General features: G+C 43.1%; 1 pseudogene; it reads right to left on the minus strand.

Moving 5' to 3' along the window:
- Positions 1 to 6394: 6394 nt before the first annotated feature.
- LOC131276297 (HUWE1-associated protein modifying stress responses 1 pseudogene) lies at positions 6395 to 15413 on the minus strand (annotated as a pseudogene).
- Between the last annotated feature and the right edge of the window lie 3210 nt (positions 15414 to 18623).

The following is an 18623-nucleotide window of genomic DNA, read 5'->3' on the forward strand; positions in this document are numbered from 1 at the left end:
AATATATGATAAGGTGGATGGGGGAGGTTTGGTAGTGGATGGTGTGATGGTGGTAGAGTGATGTGAATGGTACAGTGATGCTGGAGTGTGAGTGTGAGCAAGGTTAGGGGTTGGGTTGGACTATCCATAGAGCTGGGGGCAGGGCTAGAGGAAGGAACAGGTGAACTTTGGGGAGGTTGAGGACTGTGGTTGTGAGTACAATTTTGAGTGTTCTTTTAACAACTATGGCAGGGGGAGGATCACTGGTGCAGGATGGCAGTGGTGGGGTAGGTGTTGAGAAGGGTGCACATGGGGCATGCCTCTATGGAATATGAATGTGTTCGTGTAGTCATAGGGTATTATCTCAGTGGATGGAGACCCACACGGCAACTAAGAAAATATTAAATTCCCATCCTGGGGGCTCTTGCTATGTTTTCTAATAGAGTGGCAAGAATCTAGAGTACATAGGCAGTGCTTAATAAGAGAAAACAGACCAATACGCCAAGACCGCAATATTAATGCTTGTACTTATGAACCTTATTTTTGTAAAATTGAAACCTAACCTAATAATACCCATTGCCTAAGAGTTTACCTCCTGGGAGCAGATGTGACTCAAGCAGTTGAGTACCTGTTTACTACATGGGAGATCCCAAATTCTGTTCCCAGTGCTTCCTACAAACAATAACAAACAGTGAGCAAAGAAATGTAAAAACCAACTCAGCAAAGAAAGGTAAAAACCAACAGCTAAGCCCAATGGGGCTTAGCAGTTGAGGGCCGGCTTCATATGAGGTCTCTAGTTCAATCCCTGGTCCAGGTACCTAAAAAAAAAAATTAATTAATAAAAGAAAAACAAAAAGGTTACCACCTGAAAACCTCCTATTATGCAAATGTGGCCTCTCTCAAAGCCAAACCATGCAAGTAAATTCACTACACACTCACTGCCATCTCCCTGGCATGGGATATGACTCCTGGGGAAGAGCCTCCCTGGCACCAAGGGATTATTACCTAGCACTAACCAGCAATGCATTTAGAAAAAGACCTTGAACCAAAAGGGGAAAAAATTAAAGAAAATTAAATAAAAAATTAAATAAGAGATTTCAAAGTGGGTTGAGAAGTCATTCCAGAGGTGATGCTTATGCATAACCCAGGAGGATCTCACTAACTGCTACAATAAAGTGTCAAAGAGGGGTGCTCCAGGGAAACAGACGTGGCTCAAGCAATTGGGCAGCTGTTTACCATGTAGGAGGTCCAGGGTTCGATGCCCAGGGCCTCCTGGTGAAGGCAAGCTGACCCATGTGGTGACTGGCCCACACAAGTGCAAGCTCATGTGGGAGTGCTGCCCCATGTGGGAATGCTGCCTGGTGCAGGAGTGACCCCAGTGCAGGAGTGCCATCCCAAGCAGGAGAACTGTCCTATTCAGAGAGCTGGCACAGCAAGATGATGCAACAAGAGCCACAGAGGAGAGACAATAAGAGACATAAGCAGGAAAGGGAGCTGAGGTGGCACAAGAGAATGATCATCTCTCTCTCACTCTGCAAGGTCCCAGGGTCAGTTCCCAGAGCCGCCTAATGAAAATACAAGCAGACACAGAAGAACATACAGAGAATGGACACAGACAGTGGGGGTGGGGGTGGGGAGGAGAGAAATAAATAAATCTTTAAATAAAAACACAAAGAGGGGTGCTCCAGAGGGATCTAGAGACATCCAGACACTACAGGCAAGGCACACAACCCCATGAAATCAGTACCCATCGTGGGCCTTGCCTTGGAATATATGATAACCTATTTCCCCACTGTAACAGAGTTAGGCTCATTTATAATTTCCCTATACACGAGTCTTCTACCCCTTTTATTTGAAACTATAATTAGCACTATACCCATTAAATACAAGTTCTAGAGACTTAATCTTTGGTCTGTTAACATGCTGGTTAAGCCCTGAATCTTGGCAGATTTGTAGCCAACATCTACTTTCCAGTTCATCAGACTTGTCCAGGACAACTAACTAAATGATGACAGTGGGAAATCTCTATTCCAAAAAGTAAAGAGTATTTACAACTGCAAGGAAAACTGTTCCTTCCCTCCGCCCCATAAGATCTAAGCCTCCTCTCAATCTGAAGCAGAGCAGCATCACCATTCCCAAATCCTCATGGTTGAGGAATGAACAAACACAAGGGGGCAATGCAACCATGGACCAAAGTGGACTTATTATTATCCTAGCAATGGAAGAACTTGTAACACTGATATAAAGACAGTGGACACCAGAGGTGCTGAGGGGAGGGAGAGGAAGAATAGGTGGAACATAGTGCATTTTTAGGACGTTGAAATTGTGCTGCATGATTTTGCAGTGACAGATACAGGCCCTTATATATTTTGTCAAAACCTGTAAAATCATACAGTGCAAAGTGTAAACCATAATGTAAACTATAGACTACAGTTAGTGGCAAAGTTTCAATACATGTTCATCCATTGTAACAAATGTTCCACACTCGTGTAAAATGTTATTAATAGGGGAAAATGTGAGAGGGGGAGGGGGTGGGTATATGGGAATCCCCTATATTTTTTATGTAACTTTTCTATAATATAAAATTTCTTTTAAAATAAAGTTAACTTATTATTGATATACAGGCAGTGGCCACCAGAGCTTCTGAGGGGAGGGAGAGGAAAGAATAGGTGTAACATGGGGACATTTTTGGAACACTGGAATTGTCCTGCTTGAAACTGCAATGACATTGCAATGACGGATACAGGCCAGTATACATTTTGTCATAACCTGTAAAATTGTGTGGGGCAGAGTGTAAACGATAATGTAAACTATAGTCCATGGTTAGTAGCAAAGCTTCAATATGTGTTCATCTATCGTAACAACTGTACCACACTAATGAAGAAAGTTGATGATGTGGGAAAGTATGGGAGGTTGCGTGGGGCATAAGGGAATCCCTTATATTTTTTATGTAACATTTATATAATCTAAAGTTCTTTAAAAACAAAAATAAATTTTAAGTTAAAAAAATAAAAAATAAAATGAGACTCACCTCTCCCATAGGGTTATTCTGAAATTAAATAAGTGAATGCCTATGAGATGAGCTTTATGTTAGAAAACTTTAAAGCCCCATCCACAGGTAAGGGACTCTCTTTATTCTCTACACTAATTTAAGGGCCCCTCACCCCCACTGACCTGCCATGGTGCTCCAAATTCCACGGTTAGTCATGCATTTTCCTTAGGGCACTGCAGGCCCCAATTAAAATACATCTCCATGTATCCATTAAGCCCCTGGCACCTACTATTGCGGCATCATGTCATCATTGCAATTAGTTTACCAGATTAACCCAGTAGAAGCCTGTTACTGAGCAAAAGCCGAGGGTTCTCTGCCCAATGCACTCTAGTGACAAATTCAGGAGACATTGGGGTTTCAAAGAGAGAGTTTTTTGCCAAGTGGCAAAGCGAAAACATCAGAATGCCCATCTGCCTAAAATCTGTCTACCCAAATCTAAGGAGTTTAGGGTTTTGATGGATTCAAACAAGGGAAGTTGGAGTGGTTACTCTTACAATAGTAAGTATCAACAAGGGTTAGGATTAGTCTCGTGAGTTTCAGTAATTTTAGGTATTGATTTCTGGCTCTTCTATAATATACTATAAAGTAAGCAAAAGCAACTATATAATGACTCAGTAATCATAATCATTTTTTAATTCTTGACTCTCAGTTACATTTCCTCCCTTTTGCTTATTGCCTCAATCTTGACAGTGCTCTAACTTCTTTATGCTCAGAAGGGGTGTTGGGGGAAACAGACATGGTTCAACTCACAGAGCATCCACCTACCAGAAAGGAGGTCCAGGATTTGATACCCAGGGCCTCCTGGCCCATGTGGTGAGCTGGCCCATGCACAGTGCTGCTGCACGTAAGGAATATGGTGCCATGCAGGGGCACACCCACATAGGGGAACCCCACGTGCAAGGAGTGCACCCTGCAAGGAGAGCTGCCCCATGTGAAAAAAGCACAGACTGCCCAGGACTGGACTGGCACCACACACATGGAGAGCCGATGCAGCAAGATGACTCATCAAAGAAGAGAGACAGTTTCCCAGTGCAGCCTGACAATGCAAGCAGATGCAGAAGAGCAAACAGCAAATGGACACAGAGAGCAGACAATGGGGGGGGGGGCAAGGGGAGAGAAATAAATAAAATAAATCTTTAAGAAAAAAAGAAGGGGTGTTGGCATTATGGGATAGAGGAATGAAATTGGCTGCCATCCTTGGGGAGACTGGTACCTTAGGTGTTAGTGCTTAACTGGCAAAGGAACAAGCCAGAGGCTTTATAGTCTCTGGAAAAAAAAACTTAATAAGGAAATTGAAATTTATAGTTTTAAATAACTATATTACATCGGGGAAATAATTTTTTTAGACAGGGCCCAGAGGAGTCCTTAAGGTTTTCAGGAACACTGTTGCTTGGGACTCTGCAATCTTATTGAAACCTGCCTAAGAGTAACGCCCCTAATGATCTCCCAATCCTATTTGAAATCAAGCCATTGAAATTTTATTTTGTTTTACTTCTTTTCCCCCTTTTGATCAAGAATCCCATAGTGCCAGGGAGAGACTTACCCCCCTGGGAGTCATTCCCCATGGTGCCAGGGAGATTTTGTCCTGGGAGTCATGTCCCATTTTGGGGAGAGGTAGTGAGCTTATTTGCAGAGTTTGGCTTAGAGAGAGACCACATCTGAGCAACAAGGAGGCTTCCAGAGAGTGACTTAATAAAAAATTAACAAATCAATTTTAATTTTTTAAATATATATATTTTTATTTTTAAAAATATACTTAGATTACATAAATATACATTAAAAAATAAAGGGGATTCCCATATGCCCTACTCCCTATACCTCAATTTTATTGATACATATTAATAAAGCATACAAATCATCCAAAATGTATAATTAGTGGTATTTGACATAATCACATAGTTGTACATTCATCAGCTCAATCATCATCAGAGCATCTTCATTAATTTGATAATAAAGAAAAAAACTAACAAGAAAATTCTTCACCACCTCGATCTCTCGCTACTTCCCCTGCTGTACACAGCCACTATTTCTGGCTATACTTGCCCAGTTACTTATTTATTTATTAAGTAGTTTTATTGAGATAAATTCATATATCATAGGATCTATCCAAAGTATATATGATCAATAGTTTTTAGTATAATCACAATGTTGTGCATTTATCACAACAAAAAATTTTAGAACAATTTCATTATTCCAAAAAGAACTCTGTACTCTTTAGCAGTCCTTCCCAAGCCCTATATAACCACTAATCTAATGTCATCATTATAAATTGATTTATAGTGACATTTTTTACACATGGAATCATGTAATATATAGTACTTTGTGTTTGATTTCTTTCACTTAGCATAATGTGTTGTGTTTTTTTTCATTTTGTTTGGTGTAGTAACATCCAGAGAGTGACTCTTAGGTTTAACTCTAATTAGGCTTCATTATAAAAATGAGTTTCCTTGGGTTTCTTTTCACAGGTCTCCCTGTTTTCAATTCTTAGATTTAGGCCTTGCAAAGTTCTCTGATTATAGTTTTAGTAAACTGGGAGCCCCTACTGCTTGACAGAATAGCAGGAATTCCCAAGGTGGGCAAGTTTCATGCTTTCCTGCCCCAGTGCCTGAAGGGACCTTGCAAATCCCTTTTATTTTATGCTCCAAACACTCTGAAATGCATCAGGGTACTACTTCAACCTGTACAGAACACCAAGATCTCAATCCCCATCTTAGGTTCCTTGTTAAATAATGCTGAACTAGGTTGTTCAAATAAACTGACCAGACAGATTAAATTAGATTGTGTGCCACAGCTATTTACAAAAAAAAATTTTTTTATTGATTCAATGTTAAGTATTAATTGCATGACCATCATAGCACCTCTTTACATCACACAATCACCAGAATTAGAAATTGCTTTGAAAACAAAAAACAGGGCACAGTCCAATAATTAGAAGTTGCACACAGTTACTATATAGAAACCAGGTGCATGGTACAGTGCTGCTGTGAAAATGGAAGCCTGCAGATTTGACAAGGACGCCAAATCATGTTTTAGACAATTTTAAGAAAGTGGCAATACTGTTGAAGCAAAATACTCAACACAGCAGGAAATGAAGGACCAAAAAAATGAAAAAAGAAAAAAGAAGAAAAAAAAAAAGAAGCATTATATAACCTAATAAACATCTGACATTTCCTTTCCCTTTTGAGAATAAATACAGTTAAGGTCACTTTTAGCCTTGGAACGGATATATGTTTGCCTATGATGATCTTGCTAACGACTACACATTATCTGATGTCCTCTGCTAGGATTATAGTTTTGAGAAAGCCATAGTTACAAGAGGCATCTACTGCAAATACCTAGAAATTCCTTTTATGGCAACCACTATAGAATTCACTTGTCTTAAACAGTGAACAAGGGAGGATGGCCTCATGTTTCCTTTGCAATAATAGTATGTGTTGAGGATCAAGTGGCTTTCAAGCAGCATGGTGGGTGTGAAAATGTTTGCAGTTTAGATCATTCTGCTGCGTTTATGGGTTGTTGAGTCTGTAAAGACATCGCCCCATTGGGCTGAGGTACGCTTTCTAGCTCCACCATTGTCCAAGTGGAGTGCCGTTTCTTCTGATGTGAAAGTGTTCACATCGACATCGTGGAGTCCACTTCTCCGACGACGAGCATTCGATCCGCTGCTTACCCGTGGAGAGCCTGGGGACTCGAGCGCGCTATGCTGGCCATCGCACCACTAAGCCCGTGCAGAGCCGCGGCTTCCCGGAAGGGCTGCAAACCAGCCTCTACAGATGAGCTAGCTTCCGCTGAAGTGCTCCGTTAGGGGGCACTACAGTCAGTCCTGGGGGAGCTCTAGAGTTCCCAGGTGGAGGAACTTTTCCACACAGGAAGCTGATCAAATCTTCTCTACGTACAGTTCTTCTGCGTTTTTTAACCCAAGCCAACACATCCTTACTGCGACGCTGATAGCCAATCTGAATTCCAATATCAAAACTTCGCTGACGGGTATCCACGCTTTCTTTGCAGAGACTGGTGACGGCGGTGGCTGCATTTTGGAAGGGGACCCGGAGAGGAAGTCCTGGCTGTGACACGCTCGGGCTTTGTGGAGCCGGGCCGCGGCGGTGGCGGGTTCTGGCAGAGGCGCCGCAGCTCCTGCGGCCTGTGCTCGGGCTGCGCGGCCGCCGCCTCCTGCAGCTCGGGGGCAGCTGCTCGGCCTGCGCGGCCTCGGCCAGGCGCTGCCCTCCACTCGGAGAACCAGTGCTCGGGCCGTGCTCCCGGACCTCGGCCTCGCCCTCCTCCCGCCGCGCCTCCCTCCTCCGCGGCCTCCTCAGGCGGGGCCCCGCGGGAGCGTCGTCGTCGAGCGGCCCGGCGGCGGGGCCCAGCGGCCGGCGGCGGCTCCTCGCGGCGGCCCAGCCTCCTGCACCCCGGGGGCCTGCGAGCCCCGCCCCGGGCCTCCCCACCCCCGGAACCCCGCTGGAGGACGCCGCGACCGGGTGACCGCCCCCGCTCGCCTCGCCCGCCGGCACCTCCTACCGCCCCCCCATGGCGCCGCGGCCTCCCCAGGGCCGCCGCCGACCGCCGGGCTTCCACGCAGGCCGGCCTGTGCCGCCGAGCCCACCCCGAAGACTCAAAAAAAATTTTTTTGACAAAATTAATTTCTCCTTTTTTGGTCCTCATAAGTATTATAGGTTAAAAATACAGATAGCATTACTTTTTACTTTGGATTATGATCCACCTTAGTCTTTAACTAGATCAGTCCCATCCCCTTTTGGTTGAAGTCTGATCCTCTCTTTAGCTTCTTTAACACTTGCTGCGTGGGGTGGCCTTTTTCAGTTACTGCTGCTTCTCAGCACCTTTAGAGCTGGAGAACTTCAGCTCTGAGTCTCAGATGTCATACAGACACCTAAAGTTCCAGGGAGCTACTAGGTTACAGAGAAAGAGCAGAGCATCTCAGAACTTAGAAATAACAAAATCCCAGAGTAAATGTGACTTATAAGAGCTTACAGTCTAGGCCCTAATTCCCTTAGGAGCATCTTTAAATGAAACTATTTTTAGAAATAAAAATCATGTGATGATTAATTTATATTGAGGTGATTGGGCACAGACCATCCGCAGAAGCTTTGTTTCATTTACCTTTACACCTTTACCAGGGTTACATTAATCAACAGGTAGAACATAGCTTAACAGACTTGCTTTGCTTCTCTTTAAAAGTCCCTTTTTGATGAAGATGAAGTTCTGGGAAATGGATGTAGTTCAAGCAGTTGAGCTCCTGCCTACCACATGGCCGTCCAGGGTTCGGTTCCTGATGCCTCCCAGAGGAGACGAGCAAGACCACGAGCATACTCTGGTATGATATGGAATCTTGGTCTTCTGGACAGAATACTCAGATAATTAAGAAAACTTTTTATAAACTTTCATTAAGAGCAGACTAATAATCCAAGAAAATGTCATTATTTTAACAGAGAGAAAACCAAACTCCAGTTTTGTATGAACACTCAGTTTGATACGAAACCTTTTTTAAGGTTAAAAAGTATCATCAGTTTATTAAATTTTAATTAGCGTTGACTGTGACACACACAATTCACACTCACAAACCCTCTGTGACTTTCCGTATCCATTCAGATCAGCCTGCATGTTCCTACCTTTCATAAAACTAGGCATTTGCCTTAGGAAAACCACATGCCCTGAAACTATGGCAAACAAAATTCCCTTCTGCAAGCCCTCTGAGACTTTCCATGTCCGCTCAGGTCTTGTCCTACATATTGGTACCACTCGTTCTGTGAAAGCCTGTGATTCCACTTCAGGACAAAGCTACACTCTTTCCTTTAACAAAGCACATGCTGCAGGCCTGATACACCTGCACGCTTTCAATTACCAAAAAAGATCTCTGAATTGCTTTCATACATCCTACAAAATACGATCATTTTTAAATAACATTTGCCAAAATAAACTCATTAAACACAAACTTACATTTTTCATCTTAAAGATCTAATAGACATAATGCTAGCTTATTTTATTAGTCCCCATATAAACATAGGGAGAACATACCCAAGTAGATTAAAATGGAAACAATGATGGTTTATGTAAGAAATGTTTTTTCTCTTCTTCCACAGGTTAAAAACCTCCTTGTTTCCATAACATTCTAAAATGAACAACCTCAAAAGCATACGATCTTTGAAGAATATGCTACAATTGTTCTTAGCATTTTGCCCAAAGCATAATCCAGGAAAACGATTTTTACAGCTCTCAAGGAGCTTTACTTAGTGAAGTCTGGCAATTAGATTACAAATTTTTTTTCCATTAAAAAAATTGATGTATATCATTCATACATGAACATACATAATAAATAAGTGTATAGCAAAAGTTGTGAATATAAAACAAGCATACATAATATCACACAGGGCTCCCATACCTCACCCTACCTGGCAAGTCGATTTTATTTAATTATCCCCGAGGCTACACATGTTTTTCTTTCTTCTTTTTTTTTAAGTGAGGTACCGGGTCAAGGGATCGAATCCAGGACCTCACCTGTGGGAAGCAGGCTCTCAGTCTCTCGAGCCACATCTGCTCCCCATGGTTTTTGTTTTTTGGCTATCTGGTTGTGTCATTGTTCTTTTGGTGTGTCACCACACCTCTTGGGGGCCTGTGCCTCTCCGTGCAGGTCTGGGACTCTTTTCTATTTTTCACCAGGAGGTCCTGGGGATGAGACCCAGGTACTCCATGTGGTACACGGGAGCTCAGCTGCTTGAGCCACAGCCACTTCCATCCCCATGTTTTATAATGAAAAGAATAATAATCCCAAGGTGGGAATTCCCTCAGAACTCTACAGCAACCCAGGAACCCACTGTGCAGAATAAACCAGGCAAAACATGGCTTTTTCCATATCATTTTCCTTGTGCTTATCCCCCCAAACCCCCGTAGAGAGCACTCTAACTTAAACCCACACCATCTCCATCATTTTGGGCCCTGCCCTTCCCCCTGAGCTGCCTCTGCTGGGAAAGCCCTGGAGCCGGAGATTCAGAAGATGAGAAGATTGTGACTCAGGCAGCCTGACTGAGGAGTTACCCCAAAGGCACTGGCTTCCTTAGGGGACAAAGAGCCCTCCGATCAGGTGCTGCTGTTTTCTGTTTCAGGGATTTTTTATTTTTCTTCCATTTTTTTGTCCAAGTAGTTTTGCCTATCTAGATTTTGGCATGACCTTCCTGTTCATTAATTAGTAAAGGTCTGAGTATTCTGGCTTTTAAGTTTAAATGGTAAGATGGCAGGAGGAGTTAAAAAGAGCTTCTAAAGCTTGACTTTCCTAATTTTGGGGGACCCAAGGAGTACTAGTTTATATACAAGCACTTAATTTTTTTAAGCAATTTGAATAGAGCTCTTTTAAGAATTTTGTTTACTTTGGCATTACCATCTGGAGATGTGAAAATATATACAAACAGACAGACGCAAATAGAAACACACACACAAACAGAAACACAGAACACATAAAAGTCACTAAGGTGAACCACCATTTTTTGCTCTTTCCTGGTATGACCTGCAGTTAAGCTCTCTACCACGTATATTCCTCCTATAGGAGCTGAGGGTTTACATTTAATCTTGTCACCTGAGGCTCCAGGTGGAAGGCTGAGGGAAGTGGTGTTTTCTTCATTCCTGGGCTCTGCCAATTGCCACCCAGTTTTCTTCGGTGGGGGGCGGTGGTTACCAGGGGATGGGAGGGCAATCATTTTTCCAGTGTCCTTCTTTCCTGAAATGTGCACATATATAGGTTCTTTGGGGCCTCCCTGTTCATTTATTCCTGTAGGCAGTTCGTAGAGGGGTAGAAATTTTGCGGTGGCTCAGCTCTGGTTTTAGAGAGCAGCCCTGTCTGAACTGAGTACCCTGACAGGTGTGGGGTGGGGTGGTTATTTCCATTCTCAGGCTCAGCAAAGGGGAATAAACAGGAGGAGCTAAATAAAGGCTTCATTGGGTTCTTTGGGGTTGAATCTGGGAGGACATTTCTCAAAACAGTCTTTACAGGTAAGTTTTTAAATTTTCCCATTAATACTGACTTTTCAGAGAGATAAATAAGTACAGAGACAAATAAATTCAGACAAATATGTCTGAATATGCATGATCTCAACAACACATCAGTTAACAATTGGACATTAAACACTTAATTTTACTAAATACCACTTAATTGCTGGATTACTTATTTCTTCAGGAATATACTCAACAGACGGACTCAGACCAGGGCCTCAAACCCTGGATGGAAGAATGGTACTCAGAAACTAGAAAGGTGTAGAGGTCAAAGCAAGAGGGATTGTTCTGGAAGCAGGGCCCAGGGCCTCAAACCCAGGCCCAGGAGACTCAAACCTCCATCCAAACTCCCCAATCCACATCTACTAGTTAGATGTCCAGATCTGGAACTGGAAAATTTCTGCCTTTGAAATGTTAAAGTGGTGAGGGGCCTGGAGTGCCAGCAAGGCAAGAAAATTCCAACAGCTGAGGTTTTAAACCAACGGGGTCTAGCAGCTGCAAAAGGCTAGGTGCTCACCTGTCCTGCTGGGGTCCAGAACCTTGGGCAGATTCCTTTTTCCTTAGGGACCCTTGGTCTCACTAGAGCTGCCAAAGTATTACTGAGCAAAAAGTGGAGGGTTCTCTGCCCAATCACTCCAGTGACAAATTTTAAAGAGAGAAAGAGTTTGTTGCTAAGTGGCAAAGCAAGAAGATAGGGTGGTCTATCAACCCAAAACCTAAGGAGTTCAGGGTTTTCATGGATTCAAACAAGGGGAGATGGAGTGATTACTATTACATATTACAATAGCAAGTACAAACAAGGATTGGGATTAGTCTAGGGTAATCATCACGATGTAAGTATAAGCAAGGGCTGAGACTTAGTCTAATGAGTTTCTGTAATTTTAGATACTAACTTTTCGCTATTCCATAATATACCAAAAAGTAAGAAAAGGTGTCTATGTATGACTCAGTAATCATAATAATTTGTTTATTTCTAAGTCCCAGTTACAACACTGGGCCAAATGAGAGGACTCAGAACCCGGAAGCTCCATATGGAAGAGAGAATGTGGGGCAGGAGGTGGGGGCACCATGGAATGATGCTTCTGGGCATTCCAAGAAGCTGCAGGGAAATGGGAGGGGTGGGCTCTAAACACAAGCCCAGTCATTGTCAAGCCATCACCATCACCCAGACAGACCTGGCTAAGTTTCCTGCCTGCAAGGACACCCGGGTGAGGTGGCTTAGAGGGGTCTGGGCCAAGACTGTCCCTTGGGGCTGGGAGCAGGTGTCTGACCCATTTGGCCCAGGGTGGTTCACTTGGCCCAGGGCCTCTGAGCTGCTGTCTGTAGGAAGTCCATGCAGCACAGCCCTCCCAGTCCTCGGGGGCAAGCTGGCCTGGCCAGCTGTGGGCACCAGGAACAGGTCATGCCTCCTGGGAATGGGTGTGAGAAAATGGGAGGGATGGTAGCTGCTTGCCATGTTAGGATTGGGCCTTTCTGCATCCCTGCCCAGGGGCTGTGTAAAAAGGGGCTTCAGAGAAGCACTGCCTTTGGCCAGAGCTAACACATCTTTGCTTGTATTAGTCAGCCAAAGGCGTGCTGATGCAAAATACCAGAAATTGGTTGGTTTTAATAAAGGGTATTTATTTCAGGTAGGAACTTACAGATACCAGTCCACAAAGTATAAGTTACTTCCCTCACCAAAGGCTATTTGCACGTGTTGGTGCAAGATGGTTGCTGACATCTGTAAGGGTTCAGGCTTCCTGGGTTCCTCTGGGCTCACCTCCTCTGTTTCCTACACAGGGTCAGCTATAGACTATGAGGCTCTCTAGGCTCTGCCTCTTTCTACAAAGTTAGCTGTAGACTATCAGGCAAACGGCTCTGTCTCTTCACCTGGGGCTCCAGCTTCAGCATCAAACTCCATCATTAAAACTCCAGCATTAAAAGCCCTCAACTCTGTCCTTTTCCAGCCTTTTCTGGAAATTCCTCTGTAATATTGGGCTCTCTTTGATAATGGTAGTTGAGTTCAGAGGCTCTATGCCAGCATAAGTAAGATGCATGCAACATTATCCCAAATGAACAAGAGAGGGGAAAGAAACCAGGGAACATGAGCAGGTGATGGGCCTGGGAGCCATGTCCTCCATGGGAGGCTTGTTACTAGTATATCAGTAGCTGCTGCACTGAAAAATGTGAAGAAACAGAGAGAGCCATGATTCCTAAATTTGGGTGCTCTGAGAATTATCAGCAAAGCCTGGGCATCAACAGGGATGGGCAAAGGGGCTCCAGTTAGCGGTGCCAGTAGCCAGATTTCTGCTCTCCAAAATGCTGTGTGGGTGAGGCCGGTGTCTTTGCTTCAGGGGACAAAGTGATTTTGTTTGCAAAGGGAATCCAGTAAGGAAAGGAGTTATTTACATTGACCCCAAAAGATAATTGAATGAGACAACAGCATCAGGCCTCGGTTTAGTAGCAAGTGTCTTCTCTCCTGCATCCAAGGCCCCGTGGGTATAGATCACAGGTACTGTGATGGTATAGATCACAGGTCCACGAGGATCAGTATGAATATTTTTGGGCTAGACAACCAAAATTAGATGATTTAACTAACTTTAAATATCCCATGGGTTTTTTCTACCTTATCAGATATTAAAGGTGGCAGATATTAAAGGGGAATGGAGGTGTTGCTGGATGGGAACCATTCAACACTCTTTTTAATATAGATTCCAGAGAAGTGAGTTCCCAGGCAGTTTAGGAGCTCAAAGCTTTTTTCCCCACACTGGAAACACACTTTCTAATAGCTTTTCCCCCCCATAGTTGTTGTGTTCTTTTTGAGACAGGTGAATGCCACAATCTACTCAGACAACCTGTAAACCGGGAGCCATATACAATTATAACCCATTGGTGGTGTAGTTGATAAAGTCCATCTCCTAACGTTCAACTGGTCAAGAGGGGCTTGTTCTGAACCAAATGTGAGTCTTCATCTGTTGAGCAAAGTGTCAATTAATAGATACTGGGATTTTGAGAAGAGCATAATTTTATTTACCAAAGGTTGCCTTGCAAAGACAGGAGGACAATATTTTCCTCAGACATATCTCCTTGACCTGGAGAAACTTACTGTTTTATGACAATCAAACAAAGGTATACAGGGTTAGTAAATGAGAGCTGATGAGGTTAGAGACAGTCTAATACTTAACATGCACAGCTTGATTAAGTGCTTAGTTTACTTGAAGTTTAATGTTTATGTTACTGCACATGTCAGGTGGACCAACTCTGATTAGAATTGTTTTGGTTTAGCAAAATAACTTCGAATTTGGGGTGTTTAGTTTTAGGCTGACTCATGCTACTTAATAAGGAGCTATGCGCAAGGACAAGTGATTCCAAAGGGCTATGTGTAAAGGCACATGATTCCAGGGGGCTACATGTAAGAATACCTATTTTCAAGTTTGTAAAACAAAATAAAAGGATACAAGCGGGATCAATCATCAGTTGTCTCATTACTGTCCAGTTTCAGCATAAAGATCATGCAGTCTTAAACCATAGCATCAACCTGAAAGAAATAAGGCATCTGGGTTACTATTCAGTGAGTATAATTTAAGAATAGTCTCAAATATTCTTTCTGCCCCTTTTCCATTCTCTTCCCCTTCTAGGGCACCTATAACAAGTATGTTCATGTGTTTCACGCAATCTTTCAATGACGTTATACCTTGTTCATTTTTTTCCATTATTTTATCTTTCTTCTGTTTTTTTTTCAAGGTGAGATGCTCTGTTTTCCCATTCACTAAGTCTGTCCTCAGTCAATTCAGATCTGCTATGCCTCTAATATTTTTAATCTCATTCATCGTGTCTTTCATTCCTATAAACTCTCTTACTTTTTTTGAAGGCTTTCGAATTGTTCTTTAGGCTCACAGAGTACCCTTTTTTTTTGGAAGGCATGAATAGTCAAGGAAGTTTATTTTATAAAGGACAAATCATTAAAATACAGTTTTCATTCACCAAACAAGCATAATTCATCCTTATTTAACAGTGAAATTAATCAAGATATTGTACATTAAAAAAAAACACATTTTAAAGCCAATTATCTATAGTAAACCAAGGGAAATTTTGATATGGAATGGTTTGATGCAAAGCAAAAATTAAGGCACCTGCTATGAATTTAGAGAGCTAACTCTCATTTTAAAAGGTCATAATAAAATAGATCTAGTTAAGCAAGACACCTATTTTAAAAGAGGGAACAAAATATAGGGGATAATTTACTAGGTGAGAAAGGCATGTAGCAATGTGGTTAAAGGCCTGCTGGTGCAAGGCCAGCTGATTCCCATTGCTTCATTTGAATCGGCTCAGCTCACTGGAGAAGTCACACCTTAACCAGCCTCTTCCTTACTTTTCCCCATATCAGCTCTTTATGAGGTTTACGCATGCGTAGAATAGGTAGCAAATTTCCTTTTAGTTTTTCTTACCTATTTAAAAGAGTTATCCTGAGACTATTAAAAAAGCACAGAAGCAGCTTTTTTTCCAATTCAATAATATTTAAGACACCTCGGCCTTTTTCTCACCATGTTATGGCTAAGAAAATAGCCAATACTTGCAGTTTTTCAAAAGTACTGGAAAATCCAAAACCTGCCTTATCACCATCACCCCTATTAGTAAAAAGGAAATCTGATCAGTTAAAACCAGTAGACTCATACAACAAAGGGAAGACTAAAGACTGATCCTCATCATTAAATCTATTTGTTGTCACTCTAGTCTGATGTATCTAGTAACCAACAGCGTTTTACTCATAAATCCAGTAAAAGCTTTTCTAAACTAAGTGTAACTTTTAGTTTAGATGATGTGCCTTTTGGTATTTAAAGTGCTACTAACAGGTTAAATGTCATCTTATGGCACATTGTATGTCTTGTGAGGCATCCATTTTCAGTAATGTTTTTTTCCTTAAATTTTGTCTAGCATAGTAAACCCCTTTGATATCTTAAAATAATTCTGGTGAAATCCATACAGATGTAAACAGCCTTCCCTGACTTGGCTCCAGGGTAGCTTTTGGTGAAACTGCAATGACTAAGTTGTAAGAGCCTCTATTAAATTGCTTTTTAAAAAAATGGCACCTTAGCTTAGTATATTCGCTCATGCTAAATCCAAGGTAGTATATAATAGAATGACTATTGTTAAAATAGATGTTGTGGTTAGAAACATCTCCCTTCATTTTAGGCATTTAGAAACTTAAGATTTTCAGGTGCTAAAGGTTACGGTAAAACTAGGCCCGGTAGCTGTTCCATTTCTAAACACCTTATTACAGAACACTTACTTGACTTTATATGGAATGTGCTTTCAATTCAAGAGATAGTGATAAAGTGCCAGCTATTTAAAAACCATAAATGCCAAATTTTAAATTAAGCACATTGCATTGACACATTAGGGTTAACAGAATCTAGACACTGTCTACACAGATTTGATCTAATTATCCATACTGCATATTGTTTTAAACAATCACATAGAAAAACTTAACTCTTTGCTGACTGAATAAGTAGGGCCCACCTCTGAGGTTTAACCATCAAATTTTATTGCATTATGTGTGGTGCTTTAGCAAGGCCCTGTGGTACGGACTGGAAAACTCGGAATGACTGGTGAGGAGACCTTGGGATGACACGTGAAGGATGGAGTCATTCTGAGGCAGGGGGCGTTTACTGACTTTTTCTCAGCCAGGATTTATCAAACGTCAGGAATGGGTTCAAGTTAAAATTCACAGGAGAATAGAACCATCTTAAGGTCAGTCACTTCACAGCCCATCCTGACACTTTGAATAATCTGTGGAGTTGCAGCGCCACAAACAGCAAAAGCGAAGCGAGCCAGTGACCAGGTCCCACAGCCGCCTTCCCTAGGGGGCTTTTCCCGAGGTCTTGGCTCGTCGCCGCGCTGGGGGTGCTCTCGCTCTGCTTCTCCTTGGCCCTGGGGCTCCGCTGCTCGGCGACCAGGTCAGGCGGGACCCCAGCCCCGGCCCCGCCTCGCTCGCGGCCTTCCCGCAGGCCGCTCCAGCAGGCCCTGGGGCCGCGCCGCCCGGAAGAGGCGCTCGGCGGCCGGAGCTCCGCCCGCTGGGCCTGGGCCTCGCACGCCGGGTCGAGGCGCTCGCCCGCCGCCGCTCCCGGCCCCGCCGCCCGCCAGGCCGCGCAGGGCGCGCGGGAGGGAGAGGGACCCCCGGGCGGTCCCGGCCGCCTCCACTGCCGGGCAGCCGCCAAGAGCGGAGGCGACCGGAAGGGAGCGCCACGAGGCTCAGCTGCCGCCCCAGCTCCCGGGGTTTGGCTGCCAAGGTCAGCGCTCCAGGGTGTCATCTTCATGTCTGTGTGTCTTTCTTCAGCTTATTTATTTATTTTTGCCAAGATTTAATGTGCATTTATTCTTAACACGTGGAATATATAGTATAAAGATTTCATACTGAATAAATGGTATTAAGCCAAAACAGGGGGGAAAGGAGGAATTTGCATCAAGTTTAGCTACATTGTTTGAAATACAAATATTCAGATTTTATCACTGAAAAAATCTCAATTGTGTTTCTTCATCAGGAATTTCAACTGAACCTAGACCTTTTTCACACCTCGATTAGAAAGAAAACAAAACAAAACAAAACAAAAACTCAGAAAAAAGTACGCTTGAAGTTGATTGGCCGCTGAGACAGCGAGGGCTTTTTACAGAGACTGTACAGCCTCGCGCCAGGAGGGGCGCTGTGGGCCACGAGGTTAACTAGCGGTGTGTCGCCTTGTGCAGGTCCCAGCTTGTTAGCTCACCCCATAGTGGGGTGGCTGCGAGGGGGACCAAACTGTGGGGATCCAGAGGGTACGTGGAGTGTGCAGCGTCATGTGGATACACACGTGGCAGCGCAGCCGCTGCAGCTAAAGGTTAAAACCAGTTCCAAGGTGATCTCAGGCTTAGTCACACAATCAAGGAGGAAGAGAAGTTGGTCAGGGGATTGTGAGTTCACAACATGATGCTTTGGTGGAAAAGCCTTTTTTTTCCTCCTCAACGGTTAAAAACATTTTAAAAAACTACAGCTTGCTGCTGACCCAGCGTTTTCTTTCTTTTTCCATGGGAGACATTATTATTACAGTTTTTTTTACAGTATCAGGTGTACAGTAATCCTTCAACTTTTTAAATTGATTAAGATTTGCAGGAACAGCATTGATTAGTTTTCTTAAATCCTGTGTTTCATCTGGATTCTTGTGTTTTAGTTTCATTTTGACTGGCCCTATCTCCTTGTTTCTTAGGGTGGCTTTTTTTTGTTGTTGATATGTAGACATCTGTGCAGGAGATTTTACTCTATTGATCCTTTCTCTCTCTTGCCTAGTGTTCAATTTTTTCTAAAACATTGAGTGCCCTATTTAAGTTAACAAAGCAGGGGAAGGGAGCCACTAGTGGAGAGCCAGATCTAAGGTACCTGGGAAAGAAAAGAGACAAGCTTGTCTTCCTCCACAGTTTTGCCTGTCAAGGAGATAACACACTTTAGCAAACATTCCACAGAAATGAATCCTTCAATTACATTGAAAGGATCTTCCAAGCCAGTGATTCCAAAGTGGGTTATGCTGGTTAAACCCGCTGAGGTGTTACCACAGTCAGCCCTCCAACATACCCCTATCCTCCCAGG

This window comes from Dasypus novemcinctus, chromosome 27, assembly GCF_030445035.2.
Source record: "Dasypus novemcinctus isolate mDasNov1 chromosome 27, mDasNov1.1.hap2, whole genome shotgun sequence".
NCBI lineage: Eukaryota > Metazoa > Chordata > Mammalia > Cingulata > Dasypodidae > Dasypus > Dasypus novemcinctus.